This window comes from Pseudopipra pipra, chromosome 17 (genome assembly GCF_036250125.1).
Source record: "Pseudopipra pipra isolate bDixPip1 chromosome 17, bDixPip1.hap1, whole genome shotgun sequence".
Taxonomy (NCBI): Eukaryota; Metazoa; Chordata; class Aves; order Passeriformes; family Pipridae; genus Pseudopipra; species Pseudopipra pipra.
This window is the reverse complement of record NC_087565.1, coordinates 10,012,739-10,040,679: the sequence shown is the minus strand read 5'-3', so window position 1 is coordinate 10,040,679 and position 27,941 is coordinate 10,012,739. Positions and strand designations below refer to the sequence as shown.

Here is a 27,941-nt window from a genome sequence, read left to right as displayed (position 1 = left end):
ATTTTTTACAACAACAATGTCCTGCTCAAGTATTGGGTGAAGGTGAACGTTAATGATTAATGGGGTTGTTCAGTATAAGAGTATAAAGAGTGACCTTCCAAGTCTGACACGCAGGATACAAGGGTTTGGTACTGGCAGGAGACAACTTTACATTTAATTTAATTTTTAAAAGAGAGAAGACGTAAATAAAAGTGATCAAGTGTAGGATAGCCCTGTCAGAGGTTATAAATTGCTGCCTCCTCGGGCAAATTCAGTGTTTTCTTTCCTATCTTTGCAGCTCTTGGAGATTATTGCATCACACCAAAGCAGCAGGGGTTATATTAACAAAACAAAGTTATTTATTGCTCTGAATGAATTTTCCTTTGAATATAGAATGCTAAGAATCACTTTTTCTCTCCAACTCATACCTACTGTGGTCTCTCCCTTGATAGATGTTCTTGATTTACATTGTTGTTTTGGCTGGGGAAGTGCCCATATTCTTTTTCACAGTGCTTGAAAAGGATCTCTTATTGTATACAATGGGATTTAATCTTAATTTCTGCTAAAATTTCGAACACTTTTTCGTGGAGCTTATAATAAGAGTCAGGTTTTGTTGGGTTCTTTACTGAGTATCACTACTTAGACTAAGGATTTTGCTCTCAACATCAAGATTTGATATAAATTAATTCATACTCATTTTCTGTGTTTCCTTAAGGATGTGAAAACACATTTGGCAAAGGCAACAGAGAAAGTACTTTCTAGATATTCTGAATGGTGTCTTTCACATGGGATTTGTCGCATGGAGGATACAGTAAGCATTTTGTGTATATATGTATGTATATGGATGTGAGTAAAAATAAATGCAGAATTCTGTAGATTTTATGAGTGATGGTGAATATACTGACCTTGTCAGTGCTTATAAAAGGTCAAACTATATATTTTTTAATGCTCTTTTTTTAGTGCACAGGTGACCTGTGTTTTCTGACAGTTTTCTGTCATGCTCAGGATGCTGGTTTTGGACATATCACTTCTCCTTTGAGGTAGAGGGTGGCAGAGAAAATCTCAGTTTGTTTTGCCTTAAGTGTGTTTTATTCCCTTTATTCCAAGACTCTGAGATTTACAGAGACTTGTAGGATAATTTCCTGCCTTGCTGTGCTGTTGCCAGAGCCTTGCCCTTCTCCCTGCAGTGCATCATCCTTTGCAGGTTTTGTGACATCTGGTGGTTGACATATTTTGAGATATTTCAAAATTCCACATGAATCATTTTATTTGCTTCCTTATTATTTTGGTTGTGCCATCTTGTCAGTGGTGCTAACATTTAAGCTCTCTTTTAATTTACACTATTAAGCCATAAGGAAAACAATCAAATACAGCAACTAAAAGTAGATTGTCTTTATCTCCAGCTTCTGTGTTTTGCTGATAAATTAACTTACAAGCTATTCCAGTCAAGACACGACCTTTTTCTTTCTCTGTGCTTATTAAATGCAACAAATAATAAAAGTTCATGAACCTCTAAATTGCTGCTACCAGTAATTTTTTTTTTTAGTGAATAAACAACTTCACTCTAAATGGAGGGACATTGCTAACAGGAATTACATTCTGCACATGAGGAAGCTTTTGCTCCTTTGATCTGCTTATAACAGTAACCTGTCTTCCCCCAAGCAAGGACAACTGTGTTAAAAATTAGAAAACAACTTACTTGTTTCCACTTCCTGGATTTTTATTTTCATCTCCACCTCCCACCTTTGTTCTCTCTAAATTTCAAGGCTTCACATGTGGTCTTGTGTTAATTGCTCCTGAAAACATCTCTCTTTATTGGAGGAATCACAAGTCTTCTAATCTGCCATAGCAGCTAATTAAATTACAGCTGACTTTTGATGTTACAGATTTGTATTAGAGGAATAAACATTTCCCTCTGATTTTATTCTCTCTCTTCAAAATGAAGGATGGATTAGTTCTTGCAAGAGCGTATTTCAACTACAAAGTGCTAGGGAAGAATTTTACGTTAAAAATTACTTCTTTTAAGGCAAAAATGTTTTCCACTGTGCATCTTCACATGTACAGAACATGTGTGGGATGGTGCTTTCTCAGCCCTGCTGAGATTCTGGGGCAGTTTCTCATCCAAGCATGGAATGCTCATGTGAAGGCCACAGGTGGATGTGACCAGTCTGGGATCAAAGTAAGATGTTTAAAGCCACATGTTTTATAAGTAGTTGGTGCAACAAGACTTGTAATTTTTCACATATTAATTCAGGTCTCAAAGAACAACTGTCCTGTGGTTGTGTTCCTCTTTTTTTGTTGTTGTTTTGCTGGGTTTTTTTGTTGTTTGTTTTTTTTAATGTTTATTTGGTTTTGGTTTCATTTGTTTATGTTGTTTTCATTTTGTTAAGAATTAAAACTTTTTCTTTAAAGGTTTTCTTTTATTTTCATGGATTCATGTACTTGGCTTTCTTCTGTTCAGGTTTCTGTTCTGAGAGAGATGTTTAGAGGCAAATCAATATTAGAATATTCCTTTGAACTTCAGGTCCTGAGATGAGAAGAATTCTTGGTCTGATTACCAGTGGTTTTGCAAAATCAAAACCTGACGTGGGTTTTTACTTTTTACTGATATTGATCTGTAGAAGTTCTTGCTTTTCTTCAAGCTGTGACCTGTAGTTTGTGAGCTGCTTCTGGTCAGATGAGAATTGTCCACACTGTCTTCTATCACTATTTTCAGTTCATGTATATATTTTTAATCAGGGATAACTTATCCCACTGTTATAACGAAATTTGACCAGGATTTTTTCCTTTCTCTACAAGAATTGTTGTTGATAAATATATTATTTAACCCACTTACTTGGTGCCTATAATTTTTATGCCTTAAGTAGGTGTTTTGAACTTTGCTTTTCATGATGATTGATTGATATGAAATGAGGTGTAAACTTTGAAGTGAGCCTGGAGGTGTGAAGGAGGAGTCACTGGTGAAGAGATTGATCCCTGCAGGGATACAGGGATTCATTTCTCCCATGGAAAGGCCCTGCTGGGGTCAGTTTGAAAGGAAAAGTTTGTTGCAGCACATTAACTGCAGAGGGCAAGTTTGTACCACACTATTTTGAGGAGGCCTCTTCATGAAGCTCCTGATTTTTTAGTGGAGAACTGGCAGAAAATCTGTTTAGCCAGAACAGTTACTGACAAGTAACTCAGAATTTTGCTGCTGGTGTCCCAGTGGAGTTGCTTCAACAAACTCCTGGTTTGGAGAATCTGAGAATTATCTGCTAACAAAAATGTCATTGTGTGAAGAGGGATAAAGCTGCTTTCCATTATTTACTGATTTTTCACCCAAGAGTCAGTTCCCAGCTATGATTTTTCTCTTCCCCTCTGCCCCAGTTGAGAAGCTGAGCTGTGAGAAGAGCAGAGTCCAGGCAGGACCTACAACCCTTCCCCACCCACATGAGTGTGTTGGTTGCCCACCAGGAGCAAGAGAACCACATGGCACTAATGAGCCCTTTTAGCTCTGATTTAAAGCTAATTTTTAAAATTTTATCTAGACCTTACAAGGACCTCGTGGCACTGCAAGTGTCATTTCAAAGACCTCTGATGTCAAGCCTGTGTCCCAGCAATATATCTCATTGCAATTTTAATGCACGACATATTCTGCCCATACTTTAAGTTTCTCTTACAGAAATATTTCAGGTTTCAGCCCAGAATTTATTCTCTTTTTTGAGATCACATTACATATCACAGAAAAGCTCCTCAGCAGCCCTTGGGATGAAAATCTCTTGACTATATAGAAAGAGGATTTTGCTGCTGCTTTACATGCCTGACTTCAGCTGGCTTTAAACATTTGATGCAACTTGGAGCTGGCTGGAAAAGGAAGGCTCAGATTTTTCACATTAGTCTCCCTTCCTCACATACCTGTGCTCTGATTTTTTTCATGCAATTTTTCAGTAAAACATACACACGATTCCTTTATTAATCAACAAGTGGTGTTAGTGGCACTGGATGTATAAATGGTGTTGCTGTGGGGAAAATAAAAAGCCAGTTGAAGGTGTCCAGAGGAACTGGACATACAAATGAGGTGCCAATATCATACCCTCATTTGGAGACCTTAGAGGCTCCAAATCAGACACACAAAATGAGCTCTTTGCAGGTGGAACTTGAGTATTTACTGCCCTGTAGTCACAGGTTTGTCGTGATACACATTTATTTAGACTCAGAGTACAGGAAACCAAATGAGTGATTGTGCTGAAAACAGAATCTGAAAAATATTTAAATGGAAAATGAGATTCTAAAAAGCTGGTTTTGTGAACTTCCCAGGCAACTAAAATATGAAATGTCTAACAGCTACATGTATTAAATGAGATTAAGAGCTGAGTTTGAAATGAAATCAGTAGAGACTTTGGGGGATAAAAAGATTATGATGAATGAAAAACAAAGCCAAAGGTGCCAAGTAAATAAAATACCTTCAAAAAATAGACAAAAATTTACATTGCTATGGACTCTACCATAGGATTTGCCTTTGGCTGATTAATTGTATCCATTAATTACATTTTGAAGTTTAGCCCAACATCAGCAGGATTAAAGCAGCTGCAGGAGTCCAGGAGTAAATATTAGTGGTGCAATCAGGTCCTTGGGAAGCTTTTTTTTATAATCCCATTTATCCCAGTGGTGCAGGTGAGACGTGAGGACTCTGGAGAGAGAGTTATTAGTCACAGTAGAGATCATTATGACCCCAGCTGGGAGGTGGGTTTTGCTGGTGAGTAGTGAGATCCAGGGGGTAACACAGTGTTGTTGGGGCCTGGAATTCCTGACTGTGGAATTCCTGACAGGGTGACCCTACTACAGACATGTGAGGTGAGTTCCTGTGCCTCAGTTTCCCTCCTGAATCCTGTGGGTTGTGACACCTCCCCAGTAAACCTTAGGAATAGAGTCCAAGAGGTTTTACACTTGTGAGAGAGAGCTGGGGAGGGAGGAAGGGGACTGATGGCATTATTTTCCTTCAACTAATGAAGTAATTTTGAAAAAACCAAGAGGATAAAGTGACCCCTGAGGGTTTTCACTGTTTCTTGCTACAGCTATCAGAGAGCCCCAGACGTAGGATAAGAGAGGAGCCTGACAGGAGAGCCCTGAGCTGAGCCTGGAGAGCTCAAATTTTTCGTTTGCCTAACCATTATTTTTGCATAAATCTGTTTACATTGGTTGTTTCTTGGGTGTGAGAGCCACCACCATCCTTTGACAAGTGTTTGTGGTCCCAGAGTTGCAAACCCCTGCAGCTCCCCTTGCTCAGGGGGTGTTGGCTCAGCAGGCTGGGGGTACCTGAGTGTCCCACAGAGGCTTTCAAGGGCGGTTTATTCTTGGATTGTGAGCACAAGGGGCCGGGGTTTATTACACATAAAGTGTCTATTTTACACATCTTTATTCCACACAAGGATCGTGGGGGTGAGGGTTGCTCTGCTGCCTCGGGGGTTGTGTCACAGGCGGGTGAAGGGCTGCAGGGAGGGAGCTCTGGTGGTGTCACTTCCCTGCGGGGTGGAAGGCAGAGGTGTCATTAGTGCTGGCAATAGGTGGGATCTGAAAACAATGACTGCCATTGTGTTGGAAGGGGGTTGAGTTTAAGGTGTTCAATTCCTCTCAGGGAGCCCTGATGGCAGTGACTGGAGGGAGCTATTACAGTTATCAGGGGAGTGTAGTTCAGAAGTCTCTCGCTGCTGTGACAACTGAAGTGCAGAAATAAAAATACGAAAAATAAAAAAGGTAATGTGATTTCTTTGATAAATGTCTCTTTGACTAAACGCCTGAGTCGTCACAGGAGGTTTAAGATGCAGATATTCACTGAAAGGATGTGGTAAAGGTCTCTTGCATCACACAGCAATCTGAGAAAGAACCGTTCTGTTTGTGTCTGGGATCTGCAAATACTGTCAAGAATCCACTGCCTCTTTCCTGCCAGAGAAATTGCTTTCTTATCTGGGCACTCTCAGTATTTTTTTTGACATTCTATTGAAATAAGTGGGACAGCCCTTTATCTTTTTTGCTTCTTTAACAGGAGAGGCAGCAGGAAGCTTTGGTGAATTCTCCCTGGACAGAGTTGACAGGACTTATGCAGGGCTCCAAGGCCACAAACCTTAAACAAACGCCTTTCTCAGCACAGAGGAGGAGTAGAACAGTTCTGAGACCACAGAACTGAGTGGTTGTCCTCATAGCTTAGGTAGTCACACAGCTATAAGTGCCCCTGACTATAGTTCTTGTGTGAATAGATATGTATTCACTTACGCATATTCTGATTATACATATATGTGTATCTATACAGATATTTAAGGAGCAGGTGCACTGTAAGAAGCTGGAGTTAAATCTCTGCCAACATGATCCCTTGCTGGCAGAGGATATTCTATTTATGGACATTTCTTATGGTTGTTATGGCAACAGGCCTGCAGAGAGTGGTCCATTTTGTGGGGCAGTGCAGGGATGGTGTTGTCCTCCCTGTGTGCCCCTCCTGCCTCCCCACATCCCTTCTGCCCATGGGGAACACTGGAGTCAGACACGTGAACCTGGTGCTCAGTGCAGTTTTGGGCTTCTGCTGAACATCTGCTGTGAACTGAGTGTGAGTGGGGTTTATTTATACCCACAATTGAGGAACAGGAAATTCCATTTTTTGTGCTCTCCCGAGGTCCAACTTCAACTGCTTGTCATGGCCAACCCTTCCACCACCAGTTCCAAGGTCTGCACTGATATTCCTCTGTGCTCCTTCATCCCCACACTGGCCTCCTTGACACTGTGCCCTGTTCAGGGATTTTCCTCTGGTAGCCCTTTCTTAATTTTATCTTCCTTTGTATAGCTGTTTTCTACCACCCATCCCTCTGGCAGACTGGCCCAAAATCCAATCACACACACTTGGGAACACCAGACCTGGACTCATGAATTTCTGTAGCTTTGGTGGGAACAACATTCCCTTGGAAAGAAGGGCTCAGCTGCCTCACAAACCCTTCATGGGGTCCCACGGGTAGAAAGAGGACAAGAGACTTTTCCCTGCCCCTTGTACTGCAATGAAACAGCCCTGTGAAGGCTGAGGGCACTCTTTCCCTGGAGAAATGCTCCCCCAAGGAAGCAAGCGCTGAACACAGGCAGTAGCTTTGGCATTTAGATAAGCAAAATGTGTTTCAAGTCCTTAAAGGGTTTTGTAAAGGGCCTGGTTGGCATCTCTGTAGGCACAGAGGGGAGTGAGTGGCAGACACGAAGTGAGAGCCAAACTACAAACCCTTGCTCAGTTTTCCTAACATGATCCTCAGTGCAGGAGAACTCCAGAGAGCAAGCACCAGAGAGCAGGGTGTTTAAGGAGCACACATAGTGTTTTGTGGCTGCCTTCCTGTTGGGATGGATGGATTCTCATTTTTATACATTATTTTTGGTCATGTTCTCATTATGGATATTTTCTAGCTCATTTCTCTTGCTAACAGCTCCTAGGTTCCATCAGTCCCAGAGCCAGCTCATAGCAGCCCCAGGTTTGGATGCTGAGTGACTGCAGAGCTGGGCACAGAGATTTTCTTTACAAATGAATCTGAGGGAGGGAGGATTTAATCTTATAATGTGCTCAGAGGGGGAGATAAAAGAGCAAATGATCAAATAAAAACTGTAGTGTCTCCTCCATTTGATCCTGCCATAAACTGGGGCATTCTTGGGGTGAAATTCTCCCCTTTAGATCTGTTTATGTGCTGATGGCCAGGATTTCTGACCATGCTCTTCATGGGTGGTGGCTATGTGTGCCAAAAACATCTATAGTGTAATTACCCACTACTTGTGCCTTCATGCCAGAAGAATGCTGTGCCCATTGATTCTGCTCCACTGTTATCCCAAGATCCATGTGAGTGTTGAATTCAATGGGGAAAAAAAGATCAAAAACGTTCTGCTTGGGACTCAGAGGCATCTGAGCTTCCTGTTGCTCTTCTTTCCAAAAACAGATCCACTGCCTGCTCCTCCCTTTCCTCCTCCTCTCCTCGGCTTGGCTGCTTTCCTCTTCCCTATTTTGGAATGAAGATCAGGCTGAGTCAGAGGGAAGTTTGTCAGATTCAGAGGAAAATAACTCACAACTGCTTGTGGCCACTGCTGGTTGCTGCTGGCTGAGTGGGACCAGGGAGAGGCTGGGAATGGCTGCAGAGCAGGGATGTTGTAGGGAAGAGCTGTGGGCACTCAGATATACATCAGCCTTTGCTTCACTTCTGAGGTTGGATGAGAGTTCAAATTAGATTTGGCAGTAAAATCCCATCAATCCCCTTGCACAGTTTCAGTGTGAGCTGCCGTGAAATCTTTTAGTCACCTGTATTAACAAGGTTCCTTTGGCTGTGCAGATTCAGAGGATGAACAATGTGGGGTTTGGATGGATGGTGCTGTTAGACCACTAAATGGTGTTTGGATCAAAGGCTGTGAGTCAGAACTTCCCGAGGTATCCCAGAGGTTTGGAAGGTCCTGGCTTTGGGCCTTCACCAGCACCAAAAGGCTTTTAGGTTTCTCTGTGATGTGAGGCAGTGCAGGGATGTGCCCTGGGCTCCCAGAGGAGAAAGAGAGGCAGTTCTGGACTGACCCCACAACTGGCAAGTGGACATGGCTGGAACAGAGCAGCCAATATCCTACAGGGGAGTAATTAAAAATCTTATCAATGTGAGCAGACAATTTTGAAGTGTTCCTGGAGGAGCAGTCTCTTTGTCAGGAACTGTAATGATAGGAAGAGGAGGAATGGGCTCAAACTGAGAGAGGGCAAATTTAGGTTGGATATACAGAAGAAATTCTTCCCTGTGAGGGTGGGGAGGCCCTGGCACAGGTTGCCCAGAGAAGCTGTGGCTGCCCCATCCCTGGAAGTGTCCAGGGCCGGGTTGGACGGGGCTTGGAGCAACCTGGGCTAGTGGAAGGTGTCCCTGCCCAATTCAGGGGGTGAAACTGGATGAGCTTTAAGGTCCCTTCCAACCCAAACCATTCCGTGATTCTCTGATTTTCATTGAAGTACACTGTGACCTCCAACCTTCTGCAGAAGAACTGTGATGATTCTTAAAATATGAAAAAAAAAAAGGGTTATACAGACCTGTGGAATTGACAGAGGCTGTAGTGAGACATATAATTTGTTTTTCAATCTGCAGTCATATACAATTTCTAGTCTTTGATTTGAGCAAAATGTATAGCTTCTTGTCAAGGCAGTCATTAAATGCTGCTGTTTATTCAGCTTTGCACCATTTTTTCCCCATATTATCTGTACAACAGAGTTGTATTTCATTCATTCATTATCATTGTTTATCGGTAACTGCAGCCTAAAATGTGTCAGTTCTAGTTACTGCCCTTTATTTTTCCAAGGCATCTCAATTTGTGTGTACTTGTGCAATGACCTACAACAAAGTCCTGTAAAAAAGGACATGAAAGCCATGAAGTTCTGTGGTTAAACTTGCTGGAGTTAGCCAGGATGTCAAACGAAATCCAGCATGGAGATCCCTGTCTTCCTTACCTTCTTCTGGAAGTTTTAAAAATCCTGAATTGCATGAGTTTCCCAGGCTTTGTCTGGCACTGCTGTGAATGGACACCCTGTAATTGCAGTGTCTGAGAGCAGCAGGTGAAGTTCAACCCAGAGAAGCTTTCCAGCAAGGTTTAATCCAATTAGAGGTTTGACCTGCCCAAGCATTTGACACCATCACAGGCTGTTCCAGAGCTGTGCCTCGGGCTGGCCTTGGAGGTCTCTCAGATGGCCAGAGTGACACCTGCCCAAATTCCTGCTGTGCTGAGCTGGTACAAACCTCCCCCTGACCCACCTGCTCACTTGTGCATGGACTTAAACTCTTTGCTGTCAGCTCTGAAATCTCTGCCTGTGGCTGTTGGAGAGGTCACTGTGCCCTCAGCCCAGGGGATGCTGACAGTGATGGCTGGTGCACTACTGCACTGCTCAAAGAGACAGAACTTACTCCATGGAGTAAGTAAACCTTTAGGTAGAGCTAATTCTGCACAGCACAACGTGATTACATCCACTGGAGCCTTTTTGAAAGATTATGACGTTTTCAAGCTGTTGTGTAAGTGCCAACAGAGATGTGTTTCTACTCAATGTGTCCCCAGTTTGGAATTTCAAAGAATAGCTGTAGTTGTAACCACACCGAGTTTCTATATATTCATTGAAAGAAAAATCACTTCATAAATATTGGATTTAGCTGCTACCTGCAGCACACTTTGTATGTGATGGTGATCTAGAAATAAACTGATAGAACTAAGGTGTTTATCAGTGGTGGTATTCATGAGAATTTCAAGGCACATAAATAATGAATAGAAATGTCACTTACTCAGCTTCAGACCTAAGAACAGTCTCCTCATTATTCTATTGACTCAGTGAGAGGGAAGAGCTCTGTGAGGGAAGAAAATGGAAAACTAAAGACCATCAAAGCATTTCAGAAGCATCCTAAACTCCCCAGTCGTACCAATTTAGGGATGGAGAGCCCAGGAGAGGAACAGTAGGGCTTAAGAGGTTATTTAGAAGTGTTATCACAGCACTTGTGTTGCTGTGGTTTAAAATCAGACTTTGTCTGGTTTGAAGTTAGGCCTGTCAGTTGTCACTAGCTCTGCTGGTTAAGGACCAGATCTCAGACCACAGAACATGCACCAGGGTGGTCAGTGAATGCAGAAGGTTTCAGGGCTGCTCTCTATTGACCTTGGACCTTTTCTTATTTTGCAAAAAACTAGGATTTCTAAAGGGTGCAATTGTTGTGGGCCTGTGCCTGGACAGTGCATAATTCATTAGTGTGTGTCTGTTTTAAAAACTAGAGGCACAAATGACTTGACTGTTTGTTAATTTTAATACTGCTGTGGTTAACACTGCATTTGAGACCAAGCTTCCTAAATATTTGTTTTGATATTAATGCAAGAAATGAGAAAGGGAAAACTGGTGTTCCAAGGAGAAAGGTGTTTTTGTTTAAGCATCAGGAATGAGGTGGGCAGTGGGAAGTGGTTTCCTTTTCCTGTAGTAGCTGCTGAGGGCAGGTTGATGTCACCACATCTGAAAATCAGGGGAGAGGGGTTAGACAAGAAGTGGAATAGTATGGGATGGGTCAGGGAAGAGTGAAGGATTAAGCTGATGGACTTTAGGAATTGCTGAATTAAGAAACAGCTTTAAGAAGAGAAAATCTTGTTTCTCACTTGCAAAAACCTGCCCTCCTACCAAAACCTGCCTTGCTCTGTCTCTGCAGTGGTGCCCAGGCTCCTGAAGAGATGCCCATGACTGTTATCCCGTGGGATTGCTTCTCTGGAGCCTGGGCTTGATGTGCTGCATAACAACCAAGCAGTCAGTTAATAACCAGAAGTGTTGCCTGTTCTGGGAGATGAGACTAAACCCTGGGTGTACGTTTTGTGTATCAAAGCACAACGTGAATTTTGTTCTGATTTCTATGAATTTTGAGCAGGCCCTGGGTGAAGTGGGATACTGAGAACAGCAAAGTGCCCGAGTCCAGGCATTTCTGAGAGCCAAGAGTGGGGTCTGGCAGCTCAGTGTTTTTTCACAAGCATCCTTTTCAGTGTCACCATTTGGCCTTGACCTCCTTCCCTTCCTCCTGTGGCTAATTTTGAAGTTCCATTAGTCAAACACTGATAAAAACGCTGAGCTCTGTATCTCTCTGCTGTCAGGTAATGGTTTTTTGCTATCTCCCTTTCCTTCCACTGCTGATTTCTGACTCGTTCATCCAGCTATTCTCTTTATTTTCTCAGCCCTTGCATCAGTGGGAGAACCTCTGTGAGAAAATGAGGACAGTAATTGTACATTGCCATTATTTATCTAAAAATCCATTTTAAAACCTAAAAAGCCCCTGGAACTAGATATTTTCTTGTGAAGTGTGTTTGTCCTTTGGAAAATCCCCTCCATTGCTGAAGGCATGTCTCCTCTGACAGTCTGTGCCCGAGTTAAAGTGGGGACAGGAATTATGTTGAGCACCTTTATTCATGTTGCTTATGCTCAGTTATTCCCAGTGGGCTGGAGGTAAAATGTTCTGAATGATGCTTTAAATTTCATTGAGGTCTGGTTGCAGCTGCCTGGGTTCATTTGGTGTCAAACAATATGAATCATTTTCTCCCATTTTTTTATATAAAATGACTTGCCCTTATGAAGAAGCAAATATTTCCTTTTGGAAAAAAAAGCAACATATTTTGTTTTTTGTGGTCAGTGGCTTTTCTTTTCCAGTCAGTGCTGACATGTGTCACTGCTGTTACAGCCTGAATGAGCTTTGATACCAGAGTTTAGTTGGTTGGTTATGTTGCTTTCTGAAACAAGAGAAAAACAGAGGAAAACCAAGCCTGTCACTCTGTGGGCTGGCTTACAGCGAGTTAACAGAAGTACTGGAAATTCAAGGAGTGAAAGTAGCTTTTTTGGCTTCCATCATAAATTAAATATGAGTATAATTGCACCATTATTTCAGTGTAGCAAGATTCTCAGAAAGTTGACGGGCTTGTTTATGAATAAAGCGTGAATAAAAGTTCCCATCATATTAGAAATGTGACATTCAAAACATACCATTTCCAAACTAAATGTGTCCATTTTATCTGTGTAGAAAATCCAGTCTGGCCCTTGCAAATGAAGTATCTGTGTGGTTGTTTTTGCACAGAGCATCAATCTTAACATGGTAAAATTCCAGCGTGAACCAATTCTGTCTAGTTAATATTCTTCTATGTTTTCATGCAGAAAAAGGTTATTCTTGGTGTTCTCGCATTTAGACTTTAATAGTGATGCTATTTTAGCACCTGAGAATTGAATAGTGTGCTTTTAAATACCTCAGAAAATTTGATCAGGTTTGCCTGTCATCTTGTGTAGAAACTCCCAGATCCAGTAAAGCAGCAGCATCAGTAAATCATCACATTTGGAGAGGTTCCCGTTATTAAAAATATTGCCTTTTGGGGCAGGACTATCTAGCCAAAATAAGGGATTTTATACTCCTAATATTGTACCAGAGATTTTTTTGCTGGTTATTCCCTTGATGAAATTGCCTTTCTGCAGGAAAACAGCAGCAAAGGATGTAGAGCAGACCAGGTGGGTGATAATGAGTCCCAACTCATATATTTGTACCCCAGAAGAGGTTTTTTCAGTGTTTCCCAAGTGCTGTTGTGATTTACAAGTGTTTGAGTACATCTTTATGGATGCATGAGAGTGTCTGTGACAACACAAAGGTGCAAAGCTGCAGAAAACTGGCCTTATAAATTTATTTTGCAGCTGATTCTTGAGCTACAACCTCTTAAACTTCACCCCTTTCATTTTGTAGAAGTACTTTTAGTTTGACCTTTTCTGCTTGCCCGGGTAGGATGTTAAAGCAAATATCACTGCACAGGGATTGTGTGGTGCTGTGCCCATCCCCTCCTGCACCAGGCAGAGCCTTTCAACTCACGTGTCGTTCCCAGATTGTGGCAGTGAGATGAAATCCCTGCAACGAGACAAATATGAAAGGGAAATATTTATTTTCTTCTCTTTGTTGTTTTGAATCAATGAACACTGGACACACACACATCCTTTTCCTCCTCACAACTACAGTTGTTCTGACAGTCGAGAATTTTCTCCATCTCTCATCCTGTTGAACAGCATATATTTAGTTGTTGGTTTGGTTTTTTAGTTTTTGGGGGTTTTTTTCTGTCTTGAAAATTCCATTTATAGAGTGGCTGGCACAATTCTGCTTCCACTAATCACGATCCAGCTGAGCTGATGGCAAATTCACAGATCTTTAATGCACACTGGGAGGATACAGAATAAGGTGCTTGTAATGGGTTCTTGGTATCTCTTAACCCAAAGGAAACCTTGGTGATAAATACTGATTTTGTGTGAATTAGGGGAGAGAAGTGCATCCCTTGTCAGGGAAAGTGGCACAAAATCAAAGCTTCTTACTGCAGTTCAGAGCCAATATCTTAATGTGGGATCTCATATTGCAATTTCTACTCACACATGTGATCATCTTTATTCCCATGGAGCATCTGATGGAAGCAAGAGTTGATATAATTGGATTCTCTTACCCTTCCTGTTCATGAATTTAATTGAAATTCTGGTCTTTTTAATAATTATTGAGAAATCAACCCTTTTCCCTCCCCCCTTATTGCTCTTCCTAATGTGAACACAATGTTCTTCATTTAAAAATTGAATTAAAAGAAAATCTTTCTGGAGCATGTCTGAGTTAATCAGTTAAAACTAACTTTCAAGCTGAGCAGAAGAAAATACTCTTCTGTTCAAGGGTAAAGCTATATCCAGTGCTGAAGAATTAAGCAACTTAAAGGTTCTCAATCAAGTGGAAAAATAAAGGGAAAGAAGATATTTGGGGGTTGGAATTAGATGATCCTTAAGGTCCCTTCCAACCCTCACCATTCTATGATTCTATGACCTCAAAAATAGTGACTGTCTAACAGGACAGGACCTCTATAAACATTCAGTTTAATTCCTGTTTTACTGTGCTTCTGATTTCAAACTGAAGTCAGAGCAGGACTGTCTCTGCTAAATGATGTGAACAGCAAGTTGGGGTAGTGGAACATCATGGGAATATTTCATGTTCAATGTGTTGTTGTAAAAACAGTGGGAAGGAAGAGGGAATAGGCATGTTTAGAGGGAAGAAGTAAGGAAAAGAGGATAAGGGAGAAAATGTAAATGCAACTCCTGTTAATTAACAGGAGCTGCACAGAAGGTCAGTGCTGCAGGAACATGTGCACGATTTGTGGGGCTCCTGCAGTGCTGGCTTCAGGTGATTGGAGCTCTGGGAGAAGTGAAGGAATTTCAGGAGGTGGCTGGGGAAGGGGAACAGCCCTGACACACTCACCTCACTCTGCAGGATCCTGGGTGGAATTGTTCTCCCTTCCCTTGTCACTCCCCTGCGGGATCTGAGCCTTTCAAACTGCACCTGGTGTGCCAAGCAGAGAGAAGGCAGAGGTGTTATTAAAGTAGTAAATGTGCAGTTTTCTTAAAGGCTTTTTGTGTTGTCTGCAGCTGTGTAATTGCCAGCTTTCACGTAGGCTGAGAGGGCTGAGCCTCTGCTACGGAGCAGTTAAAATTCTTATTCAACAGAAGCTTCAAAAGACCCAGAAATACAGGTGAGAGCGGCAAGTGTCCACCAAGAGCCACCACAAATTACCCCTAAAAGTGGTTAGTCTCTTGTAATTATGAGAGCTCTCCTCATAGCTTTGTTTTAAAAGGCATCAAGGAATCTCCTAAATGGGCTTCATAGGGAAGGACAATGCTGCAAGATCAGCTCTTGGGCTTTTAATGCAATGATATATAATGTCACTGTGGATTGATGCTCTGGGCTGTCTGCTGCTGAGTTGGAAGGGATGAGTGATGAGGAACTGCTGGGATACACTCCACGGAGCACAGCCTTCATCTGCAGTGGGGCATCAGTGGTGACACTACTTTTAAAAAGGCCAGAGATCAGGACACATAGAAATCAGCTGCTTTCCAAGCTGAGAAAAGCCACAGTCAGGGTATGAGTCTTTTTTTTTTTTATGTCTTCATTTTTTCTCAGCCTCTTGTTCCTCATTTTGCTGCTCTTCTGCTTCCTCTAACTTGATTAAATGATTGGATTAAACAGGCCATGATTTTTAAAGCCTTCATTTTGTTCTGAGGATTCTCTTGCATTATGGAATTTGGAACAGAAAACCCCCCAAACACACTGACCTGTTAGGAAGAGGAATTATGGTATTACTGATGACAGAGAATTGAACACTGCTACTTTTATCCTTGTGCAGCTCCTTCTGTGTTACCCTCTGTGATGTGCTTTGAAAATATTGACGGTATTCCTCTAAAACAGCTAAACATTCTCCTCTTTTTCCTAAGATGGAGTGACTTGGCCGAGGCCCTGAGTCAGCCAGGAAAAGGACCACTGCAATCCTTTTTTCTCAACCTGTAGTTTTAACCCCTCTTTCCATGGGCTTTGCCTGCCTGTCTCTTCTCGACAGCATACTTAAAGGTCTGCTTCTAAAATGCAGCTTCTTGGGGCTTTCTGTAGATATATTTTAATTAATATCTTTTTTCTTCTCAGTAAAGGGCCAGATTAAGACAGATTGAGTTTCTAGATGTCCTTTCTCATGCTTGAATATTTCTGAATTAAGAAGGCTGTTGGGAAGCAGAGGCAGTGTTATTCTGATGTTAAATTCTTCTCATCCTCCTGCATGATTTGGCATCTTTTCTGCCAAAAAAGAAGCTGTTTTTACCTCCTCAGCTGGTGCCTGTTTGTGTGTCTTTGTGCAGCCAGCTCAGGCAGCTGCAGTGGTCAGAGCACTCTGGAGGGTGCTGACATCTCTGCTCTGGAGAAAAGTGAATTCCTTGGCACCTCAGGCTTTGGGAAATATCTTGTCTGAAGTGGTATATGAGTGGTTTGCTCATGAAAACCTCCCTGGTTTAGGGGATGGTTGTATAGAGGTGGGCAATGAAGAGCAGCAGAGGTGAGATAAGATGAGGGACAGTGAATTCCTGGCCTGGAAAAAGTAAGCATTGCCCATGGGGAGATGCTGCCACAATCCACATTCCCCTGTAACCTGGGAAGGGCCATAAAGGCATTGGTAAAGAGGTTGTCATGGCAGGATTGCTTCCTAAAACTCTGTTTCTTCTCTTTCTGTTGCTCTATCTGGGACATACCTGGGCTTTAGAGTGCAATGGATCCTGTTTCATATGTCATTGATGTATTTGGTTTTCTTTCCTGGTTCATTTTGAAGATGAAACCCAAAATTTGCATTTAGGAACAATTGTCGTGAGAACTTATGACATGGTAAAAGTTGGGGGGTTATATACTTATATATTCATAAAACTTTTGGGAAACAGAGGCAATATTATTCCAGTCTCGTGTCTGTCCCATCTTCCTGCATGATTTGCCCCCTTTTCTTCCAAAAAAGAAGCTGCTTTTGGCTCCTCAGGTTGTGACTCTATTTGTGTATTTGTACACAGATGGGTTATATATATATTTGTACTTCTTTTTAATATATTTTGATATATTAATATATAACACATTTATTTTCAGTATGTATTTGTAGCACTGGAAACATGCCTTCCTTTCATACGTGCACTCCATTTGGAGGGCATTTCACTGTCTCCCTTAGAAGACATCCTTTCATCTCTTATGTTTTTCCTCATTTCTAGATGAAGTCCTTTCTGTTGGTGCTTCTAAATGTACTGCTAATTCCTGGCTGGGTGCTATGTCATTCATTATTTTTTGCTTTTTAAACTGCTGTGCAGACAGGACAAAGCTTTCCTCACCTCCCATGCCACAGGTAGAGACACTGAAGTTGCTCAAGTGACTGGCCAAAAGCCAAAGAAGGAGTCTGGCTGAAATGTTTGTGCTCAGAGCTCCCAGAGGGATCAAACCCTTGTTACACTGCACGTTGCTGAATTCACACTGAGATGTGCAGCAGAACTGTGTGTGGAATTATCTGCAGAAAAGTGTCAGTAGTAAATTACATTGCTCATGTAATTCTTGTGTATCATATTAAAGGGTCAGAGAACGAAGTGCTTAGTCAGGAAAAGCCCCGATTTCCTGGAATTTTGCCTGACAAACAGACTGAGAGAGGGTCACGGGACAGGGCTTGGCAGCATGCTTGATTTCTACTGGAGAAATGAATGTGACACAGTGGGAGCTGAGCTGGATTCCTCTGCAGCATGCAAATGTCATTCATCAGAGGAACAAAAAGCCACAGCACTGACTAATTTGAAACATCCTGCCCAGTGGCCCTGTGGTGCACCAAGGAATGGAACTGGTGCTGGCACATAATGGCTGTGATGAATACTGTATTTAATATTTGACTTGCTGAGCTTTTCAGGAATTCAGTCTGTACAGGGATGATGATGCAGACGAAGCATCATCAGATCTGTACTGATTTATCCAGTTCAGTTGGGCAGATGGAAAGGTACAGTTCTAGGAGAGGTGAACTTAGACTACTCTGAAGTAATAAGACATGTATCAACAACCTTTGGGTCTTCTTGGGTTTATAGACCACATTTGAGTCTTGAGCAGCAGTGGAATTGTTGATAGTGCTGAAGATGCAGAAATCAGCAATGCTGCATCTCATCCTACACCCTCCCCAGACTGGAGTCTTTTTGGCATATGACTCATTCAAGAGTCCTGAACATTCAGTCTCCTTTGAACTTATATTTGCTTTTATATCTTCTAATTGTAAATCCAACTTTCATCTCTGAAATACGTGGCTTCTTTCTCGTCTGCTTCTTGGTCAAGTGAAAATTGCTGTTCCTGAATCTGGGCTACCAAGTGAGTGACCTCTCCTGGAGGGTGATTCAGATTCCTGTCCTTGCTAAACTTCATTATACTGATTGTTGTCTGGATGGGATCCAGTTGACTCTTGTACTGCTTGTTATTGGTGCTGCTTGGCTTTAGATTACATGGTATTTGAAAACTAAGAAGCATGACAAATTAAAAAGAATTCCAGTTTTCAAATAAAACAAAATGTCTCCTGAGACCCCAGACCTCAGGACCTTCTCATGCATTTCCTGGGTGCTCCGAGTGCCTTCACTTGCTTCTCTCTCATTTTTTAAAAATGTTCTTTTTGGATTTTAGGTGCAGAATTATTCATCCAACAATTATGTATATGCTGATCTATTTTGTCCCATTCAAATGCCAACACAAATGACTAGTTGGTTCCTTGATTTGCAAGCAGAACATGAGGTAACCCTTTCTCTTATCTCCTGCCAAAGGGAATTTGATTTCAAGAGTGTTTTTCAGACCAGGCCTCAGGTGCTGTATAGTGAAGGAAGATTTACAAGTATTGCCCGAAATGTTCATGTTCACTGTGCATTTTTGGGGACCACAAGATTCAGCTGGATTTGTGCAGTGATGGAGCTGTGTGTTGAATGCTCGCTCAGCTCCCCCAGCACCATCCAGGCACAGGCTGGCCCAGCTAAGCTGGGTTTGAGTTCCCTCTATAGACCATGCAGGGAAGTTGAGTCTCCATAGGGTGATCATGATCCATCTGCCTGTCTTGGGAAAAGATGAATTGCCCTTTCAAAGTGCTGATTTTCCTTTTTGGAATGCAGAGGGAGTTCAGGCTCACTGCCAGCCCAGGATTAGATGTCTGACTTGGTGGTAAGATGTGGCCAGGCCTTTACTCCCTGAAGTTGAGGCTCCTGTAAAAAGTGCCCAAATCACTTTATTCTCAACTCTGCTGGAGGAAGAGAGTGAAAAGAGAGAGCGGGGGGAAAACAACCAACCCAACAAACCAACTCAAAACCCCAATATGTGCATGAGTCAAATCAGGCTTGTGCTCCACTGCAGAGGGATAATAGTCTGTAAGATGGAAAACCTGTCTGGGACTGGCAGTTAAATGTGTGTTGATGGATATAAAGTGCTCATAGATTCTATGAGGTGGTCTGGGAAAAACTGACAAAGAAGTTTCTAATGATGAAACAAATTGCTTCTCATTTTGGAAATCCTGTTTTCCGCTGCTAAATCTGATGATATGACAGAAAAGATACATTTCCGAGGGGATTTTTGAAACCTGTGGATCTGAATGGAAAGGACACCTCAGTCTCTCTTCTTTTGAGCTACTTCCAATAGCTGAGGATTTGTCTTGGTATAATTCCTTGTGTTTTCAGGGGAGCAGCTGGAACTGAGCATATCTGGCTAAAAGGGGTTGCAAACGAGATAAGGACTGGGCCACCCTAGTCCTCAGCAGGGTGTCCCTGCTCCCAGGCACCTGCTTGGTGTCCTAAGGACAGGCAGAGGCAGGAGCCCATCAGTCCCTCTCCAGTCTCCTGTCAGAGCAGCCTGAGGGAAGGCTGGAAAGAACAACCCTAACACATCCTGGTGCTGTAGTACTGAACCCAGACCTTACCAAAACCTTTAAACACAGACAAACCCCTTCTAATTTACAAGTGCTTTTGCCAGAAAATCATGGGTTTTAGGAAAGGTCACTCCCTGAACTTCAGAAGTTGTGATTAATCCTGTTATAAGCCACATCCAACAGTTTTCTCTTTACCCTGAGGTACTGGCATCCCCAAGGGAGGGGAAGGGGACTGGTGAGACAGACAAACAGCTCCTTCTTTTCACGTCAAGTGTTTCTGAAAGTGCTTCCTCTAAGTTGTCACAACCAATAACCCTAAAGCCTCAGCTCCTGTGAGCAGCCCTGCACAGTCCTTCATGTCCTAGACAGGGTTGGGAGCCCCTGAGGGCCTGTTCTTTTGGCAGGGTGTTACTGGCCACGGCAGCCCAGGGGAGGGAGGGCAGGGGCTCTGTAGGACACAAGCTTGGCTTTGGGCTGCTGGGTTTTAGGCTCATTTTCAAATATGAGGGATCAGGAAAATGGCAAAATATATAGAACTGGTTCTTGCCAGAGCACAGACTGTAACTTTGTGTAATCCAACACTCTCCAGGGGCTGGGTTTGAATAAAATAAGGACTGATGACTCATCCCTTCATCTTAAACTCCAAATGAACCTAAGCATGGAATTAAAACATGAGTAGCTTTTTCCCCTGCTTTAATTTTTTCCACATTTCTCTGTAAACCCCGATTCCTACCCAGGCTGGAAGTGAAGATTCTCTGAACACAGTAAAACCTGTGCTCTCAATGCATCTGGAAGCAGAAAATTTATACAACTCAATAAAGTCTGTCCCCAGGAAGATTCTGTAGGTGCTGGTGTCCATTTTCCTCTTCCATTGTAGGAAATATTTAATCCTTAAAGTGCTTAAAAGTTGTTTTCTATAAGGACTGGATCATTTAGTGCCCCTGTTCTAAACAAATAAAGGAAATGTATTTATTTCAATTCACACATATATGACGTGACTGTGGAAATGCAGCTGGAGGGACCTCAAGCAGCACATTAATTGTGAGTGTTCCAGAGCAGAGCTCCCACCAGAGCTGTGCTCAGTAGCTCCATCCTGTAATGAACCTTCACTAATCCTGGGACTTGCTGGAAAAACAAGACTATTTGAAGTCCAAGCTTTTCAGAAGTGCCTGGATTTCCATGGGTTTGAAATCTCCATCCTCACGACACAAGTTTGTCTCTGGATTGAGTTCAATGTGAAAAATGCAATTCTAGACCACTGCAAGTCATTGCTGCTTTGGAAAGGGAACAGCCACAATAGGGTAGTCTTCAGAAAAGCAGGATGAAAACTCCAGGCATTGGGGAAATTTTTGGAAGTGTTTGTTGTGGTCTGTGGTAGGAGTACATTGCATTGTGCACAGGAACAGGTCTGTCTAATACAAGATCTTGTGTAGTAGGTTACCAGAAATGTAATGTCACTTTAAATTTGATCTATAAAAGCAATAAAATACTGCATTAGGTATATTTTATAATTTCAAATCATGGATATAATGCATAAATGCTGACATGGAATGGATTTATCACAGTATTTCTTGTAGTGTTGTGTTGGAAAGTTCATGATTTCGCTCCTTCACAGGCAAACCCTGTGAAGACAGACACCAGGAGGCTGTCGTGGATTTTGTATCAAATCTTCAAGAAAGAAAAAAAAATTTTAAACTTTCTCTACCTCTTCTTTAACCTGGGTGCTCTTCTGTTTACCTGAAAGTCTAGTGAAGGTCTTACTGATTACACTTGTCATTTTGCTGGTCAAATCACAGTTTCAGATTGTGTGTTACGTTTTGGAGTTATTTTTGTTTTAGAAAATGTTGATGAGGGCAATTCAAAAATATTGCTTTGCTGATTTCTGTTGATATCTTGCAGGCTTAATGAATTGCTTTCTGTTTCAATGGGTTTTCCAAACCTACTTGAGATTGACAGGTTATGATAATCAGTGCTTTTGTAGTTAAAATGCATAAAGGGAGCCACTAAAACCATGTGGATTATTATACCTGATGTTATTAGAAGCTGATCAGGATTTGCCCATCATTTTTAATAATGTAGAGCTGCAAAAATCTCCAATCCCATCTCAAGAGTTATTCAAGCAATATTTCTTCTGATTTCATCAACTCTATTTTCTTGATGAGTTTTGATTAAGGGACTTGGGGATTAACTGTAGTGATTGCAGGAGTGGAAGTGTTGCACAAGTACTGTGTTTTTTCTGGTCTGCTCCCTCTCATACCTTGATAGGCTGTGCATGTGTTAATACTGTAGCTGGGATTTATCTTTCATAACTATTTGGAATTAAATGAGGTTTGCTGTGAATGGGAGCCATCCATGCAGTTGCTGAGTACAGTGTAATCTCCTTCTGAGGGTGATCAGTCTGACAGCACAGTTTTACTGGCTGCCCATTCTTGACTTCCTTGCTTTGCCAGTGGTGCTCAGAGCCTGAACATCCTCCTGTCCCAAATTCCCAGCTCCATGGCATCCTGGATGGGGATTTAGATGTGTCTAAAGACATTGCCAATGAGTATTGGTGCCTAATGGTGAACTCTTGCCTTTCTCCACACACTTCTCATGTCCTTCCCATTATGGACATGCCATAGGGTGCAGCCACATCCTTCTCTAGGCAGTTCTTTCATCCCCAAACTACCTTGGCCCTGCTGCTTTTCTGTATAACTTGTGAATTTTTGCCTGCACACTCTATTCTACTGTAAGATTTATACTAGAACCTTTTCCTCTGCAATTCCCTTCCATTGAAATGCCTTTCTGGTACTCCTTTTGATTACAAATCTCATCTGAAAGTCTCTTTTATTACCTGTTTAATTTCCTTTTTTCCTTTCTCACTCTCACATTCTTTTGCTACCATTATGCTGACTTTGTAATTCTGTTATTTAAGAGTGAAGAACATTTCAGGTAGAATTTTATGAAAGGCATTCCTTGGCATGCCTATAAAAAAAAGCAGCTTCCAAACAAGATGTGTATATGATATGGCATAGCAAAGATTACACTGCGTCTAGATTTAAATTAAGATTATGAACATCAAAATGAACAAGAGCCAGAAAGTGCCAGAGGGAAAGAATGGAAACCCAGCATTGAAAGTGTGAAGGCTATACTGAGAGCAAAACTTTATCCCTGTGAACATATTTGTTATTTCTCCTCTGGTGTTGCCCAATTTAATAAAATCTTGGAGAACTTTCAACCCAGCACAACTCCTGATTTTTAATGAAAAATAATGAAAGAGATCAGAGATCTGTGTGCTTGCAATCTCTTTCATAAAGTGAACATTTTCTATAAATCAGAAACTGTGCCTGCATAAAAATGCCTGTGAAAGGTGATTTTTAAAGAAATCCCCATAATGTTTATTCTCCTTTTATTGGGTGCTAAATCTAATACTCCTTGTATGCTCTTGGAGTCATGTTTACACTGGAAAACAGAGGTTGTCAAGGCATCTGTCTTCATTTTCTGGCTACTGTTGACTTGCTGTTCCCCTGTTAGAAGAGCATGACCTGCCTGTGCCTGTGGTTTGTGTCTCTGCAGCACTGAGGTGCTGCTCAGGTGTCACACAGGGTACTCAGGTCTAGGAAGCACCTTGAGCTCCACAGAATTCAGATGGGCCCATGGCACGAAGCTCCTGGTGTCTCTCCTGATTTGAAGAAGAGAGGGAAGCCAGACTGCCATGTAAAAATGTGTATAAACATATTTTTCTCACTTGCAGGTTGGGAAAAGCAGTGTTTGTTTAGTCCTCACTGCCCCATTGGTGTCACTGAGTGACGCCCCTGGGAACAGTCCTGCCTGTTCCTACTGAAACTTCCCTGCTGCACCCTGGGCTCCATGAAGCCCCAGGATGTTTCCTTCCCTTCCTCTTCCTGGGGCTGTGAGCTGTCCCTGTGCCCTCACACACATCACAGCCTTGCCTCAGCTGCTGTGCAGCAGATCTGTCCACGTGTGCTGAGAAGCACTGGAGACACTGCCCTGAAACGGTCAGAGAAGGGTTTGAGACGGGTCCTACTCAGCGTTCCCGTGCTCCCCACTCCCAGACCTGGAACTTCCGACAGCTCTGATGTCCCCAGGGGCAGCTGCAACGTGAAAGTGGCTCTTTCCTGACAGCTCCCTAATATGTACAGAAAATTTGTCTTGCGAAATCTTACCGTGGTTGTAGACTTAAAAATACACGTTGAGTCAACTGATCTGAGCGTAGGCTGAGCTCCTGAGTCTCCAGGAGATGCTGCTCTGTACAGGCATTCAAACTTTGCTGTTTGGGGGGACTTCCTCAGCCCGTGGAGGGTCCTGCACAGAGGAAAAGGTTCATTGGGAAACATGATTTCCATGATGAATCATCTCCCAGAATGTGTCTCTGCTCTTTCCTGTCCATACCCAAAACCCCTGGAACACTGGGGGTGAGTCCCCAGCCCTGTTGGAGCCTTTAATTTCATTATCTTCATGGAGAAGGACACTTAGATGTTTTAGTAACAACAAAATAGATGTTAGAGACCCTGTTTTATCTTCTCCAGGACCCAGGAGGGTGTGTGTATCCTCACCAGTGTGATGACTCCTGGAACAAGATGTTATTCCAAGTGAGGAGGCTCAGACCTCCCATCATTTACACTGTCTGGTATCATGGCTGGCCATCAAGTTTAATTGGAAGTGCTTGGCATCCTCCTAAATAAAATATTAAACCTTAAGGTTGAGAGGCAGAAGCACACAAATGATGTATGAAAATGCTGGTTGCCAATTGCCATGTTCCAGGTGTGATTCCTGAGGATGCTGCCTGGGAATCATTTATATCCAACTGTAGCAAATCTAAACAGAATGACACAGTTTATTAAGCCAGAGGCAAATGTAAATGATGAAAGGCTGCTGTGTAAAACTGCATTAAACATGTCCCATTACATGAGGCAAACCACATTATGTAGCTGTTTTAACATAATGCTCCTTTCATTCTGCTAATTCCTTGGTGATTTAAATTCCTATATTTTATGAGATAGGAAAATAATAAAATATTAATTGCACTGGTGTGTGATAACATTCTGTTATCAACACGAAAAAAAGAGATAAAGTTATGTCACAGGGAGGAATGTAGACCTCTAAATATCTATTGTCAGGAAGGGAGAATCAGCCCTACCTGAAAGTGTGATGTTATAAACAGAGATATGTGAGAAATGCTCAGAGTCCTTTGGTTTTCAGCAGAGTAGTTTCATTCTTCTGGCATTTAAGAGTTATTGAAAATATTTTGCAGAGAGAATTCATCTCTCCTTACACAGGAATTTAAGCACATTTAACAACTTCCTGGGCTTCCACTGGTGTCACCTGAAGGTGAAGGCTCAGCTTTGTTCTCCAAACGTGGCTTTCTTAGGTAGATATTTTTTTTTCCTAGTTCGTAGAGATCTGACAATTTGGGATCAGGTTTTTTCAAAATTTAATGCCCAGCTCTGAATGTAGAGAGATCCCTCTAGTGTGGAGGGATCACTTTGGTGCCCGTGGGCCTGGTTTGGGTGGGATTCATGGCCTTCTGGAGTCACCATGAGAGGGACCAGGGCTGGTTGAGCTTTGCTACTGCCCTGCTCTCTCCCTGCAGGCAAGTTGGATGTGCTGTTGCAGAGAGCAGAGCAGTCCTGTGCCATTGCCTCACTTGTCATGCAATCTGAATTTCGATTATTAGAAGAGGCAGAGGAAGAGAAACCTCTAAGAGCATGAAGGAAACAGTAGGTGGGTTTGTTCTGACTTGCTGCTTAAAAACGGAGTTGGGAAGGAAATGAATTTCCTGTCCTGAAAAAATATTTTCGCTGTGGCTTAAAAAAAATATTTGAGCTGTGCTGGAGGTGAGGCTAAAATCCCTCCAAAGCTTTGAGGAAGGCCCACCTGCTCTTCCCAGAGCATAGGCACTCCTCTAGGTTGATCTAGAGAGAAAAGGAATCTAAATCTGTGTCCAGACACCCCTGGCCTGCAGAGCAAACATTTCCCACACCTTGTATTATCTGAAAGTCCTCCCAGGGTATAAAATGTTTCCAGGTGATACCTTTACAAAAATTGATACATTGTTCTGGGTTTTTTTTGAGAAACTGGCATTTTCTGAGGGTTGGGTTTTCTCCCAAATAGACTGAAGACAATCAAATTCTGTTGTCATGCCAGAGGAGAGAGACTCATTTTGAAGAAGGATATATTATTTGTGCAGTGAAAAGTATTCCCATCTATTCTACACTATTTATTGTACTCTCATATCCTGGTTCTTGTTAGTGGAAACCATCAACCAGTTCCAGTGATAAACTACTGATCTCCAAACATACCCAGTGCACAGCAAAAGCTGCGTAGAACATAACTCACAGCACCAATTAAAAATATTTACAGCACTATACTTCCTATGTGAAGTTTAAACATAGCCTTTTCATCTTTTTAGAGTTCTGTTTTGCACAAATTTGATCACAATTTGTAATTCACAAAGGTGGACAATAGTAATGTTGGCCAGAAGGGATTTGGAGGCACCACAGGTCAGCACGGTTCATTTGTCCAAATCTGTTCTTACTCCACACTCTTATCTTGGGGTCTTTGATAAGTATCACAGAATCATGGAATCTTCTGAGCTGGAAGGGATCATCCAGTCCAACTCCTGGTCCTGCACAGGACATCCCAACAATCCCACCCTGTCCCTGAGAGCATTGTCCAAACACTCCTGGAGCTCTGGCAGCCTTGGGACCGTGACGACTCCCTGGGGAGCCTGTTCAGTGTCCGACCACCCTCTGGGTGAAGGACCTTTTCCTGATATCTTAGTACAGGCTGTCAGTGTATGAAGGACCTGTGCCACCTGGCAGCACACCTCCTGGCTATCAGAGTCACATTGCTTTCTTCATGCACGAGACAGGATGTTATTTAGAGTCCAGGACTGGTAGAGGGGAGAATGGAGGAAAAGAGGGTCCATCCATCTCCCCCTTTTGTGGGAAACCCTACTGCATCTTGTGACAAAAAGTCTCCTCAAGAGAGTTGTCTCAGAAATGGAAGAATTCAGTGCATCACAGCCTTAATGACCACTACAACCATGGTTCTTGCAGCTCATGTTTTAAACCAAGGCTATTTCCTCAAGGACGGATAGAGGGGGTCTTTTCTCTCAAGTATTCCACTCTCTGCTAAGGAGAAGGTGATCTCGGTCGCTCAAGAATCCTGACCTGAACAGAAAGGTTTAGGACAAGGCCAGCCAATGAGATTTTGGATTCACACATCCTTGCATTTGAGGAGTTCTTCTTTAAGATCTCAGTCCAAAATGTCAGAAACATTTCCAAGAACTGCTAACCTGAAGAGGTTTTTCTAACCTTGGATGATACAAATCATAGCAGAAATTTCCTAGGAGTTTTAGCAACAGCTAAAGGAACCTAAAGGCAATGCTTCTTACAGCCTTCTGGCTACATCTGGATCAGACTTGGAGAATAAACTCCCTTTCAATTTAATCCCCTTATGTTTTACAGTTGCAAATCCTTTTCAGGTCCTTTTAAGGACCTAAAGAAGCTGTCTTTCTCTTTTAAGTAATTGCACTTTAACCCAGTGTAGAACACTGGCTTGTCCTTCCATCAGTTGGTCCCTCTCACTCTGCCAGTCCCACATGTGGGGATCTCCTTCATGGCTGTGCAGAACCTTCCTGGCACCTGCCTCACTTGGCTCCATGGGCTGGGGAGCATCCCAGCAGAGAGACAGGGATACCAGCTCAGGGGGAACTCTGCTGCCTCTGTGACTTCTTCACTGTCTTCACCCATGAGATGTCGAAGGGTTCCAGGAGATGTTACTCTTGAAGAAATTTTCAGAAGCTGATTTTGCTCAGCTTCTCTTTCAGGGAGTATTTTTATGCACCTCCCATTATAGTCATTAGACTTGTGTGGCTGTTCAACCCCTACATGCTCCACATTTGTGTTTTCCTCCTACCTTTTTAAAAATAGACATTTCAGTGTTCTGCAGCATCACATTTGTTGCTGTGGAGACGATTGTGATGTTGCCAATGGAGATATGATTTCACTGACAACCTCTGAAGAAGGACAGGAACATGAAGACTGTGGCTCTATTTCTCTCCTGCCCCTTTCCTAATAAACCTGTTCTGCCATTCCCTCTTCCCCGTGCTGCTCTATGCTGCATCCTGAACTTGAGCTGATGCACAAATCTATCTTCTTTCTTAACCTGCATTTTGGCATAAATAAATAAATGCAGTGGATGCAAATTGCCTATAATTAGAGGTAGAACAC

At 42.4% G+C, this 27,941-nt stretch overlaps 1 long non-coding RNA gene across 16 annotated transcripts in view; it reads left to right on the top strand.

The window, feature by feature from the left end:
- LOC135423696 (uncharacterized) overlaps window positions 1–27,941 on the top strand; it is a 125,460-nt gene that overhangs the window by 52,761 nt on the left and 44,758 nt on the right. The gene's annotated exons all lie outside the window — the stretch shown is intronic.